The sequence below is a fragment of the Penaeus monodon genome, chromosome 20 (genome assembly GCF_015228065.2).
Source record: "Penaeus monodon isolate SGIC_2016 chromosome 20, NSTDA_Pmon_1, whole genome shotgun sequence".
NCBI lineage: Eukaryota > Metazoa > Arthropoda > Malacostraca > Decapoda > Penaeidae > Penaeus > Penaeus monodon.
Window position 1 is genome coordinate 21345857 of NC_051405.1, and position 300 is coordinate 21346156.

At 32.0% G+C, this 300-nt stretch overlaps 1 protein-coding gene across 1 annotated transcript in view; it reads left to right on the forward strand.

Moving 5' to 3' along the window:
* Positions 1-300, forward strand: part of LOC119585702 (chloride channel protein 2-like) — a gene marked incomplete in the record, with an annotated part of 67264 nt that overhangs the window by 61899 nt on the left and 5065 nt on the right.

A 300-nucleotide genomic window follows, 5' to 3' on the forward strand; every position in this document is an offset into this window, starting at 1 on the left:
TGTCTTAATTATTTTATGTTAATTTCCTACTCTTTTTCTAAATTTTTACTCTTTTTGTTTCTGTCTTCCTCTCTCTGCACCTGTCTCCTTTTTTCAAGTATTCATACACTGAGGAACAATAAGTTTTTACCATCAGATATTAGCCATTTATACACACTGAAAAATAAACAGCTACATTTTATTTGAGATCATTTAGTGTTTTTCTGTCATTTTTCTGCTGCATTTTCATGGATTAGTCCAAGGTAATTTAACTTGTGTTTCCCTGTCAGTCCTTTGCCTATTAGTACTGGTGTTGTTGGC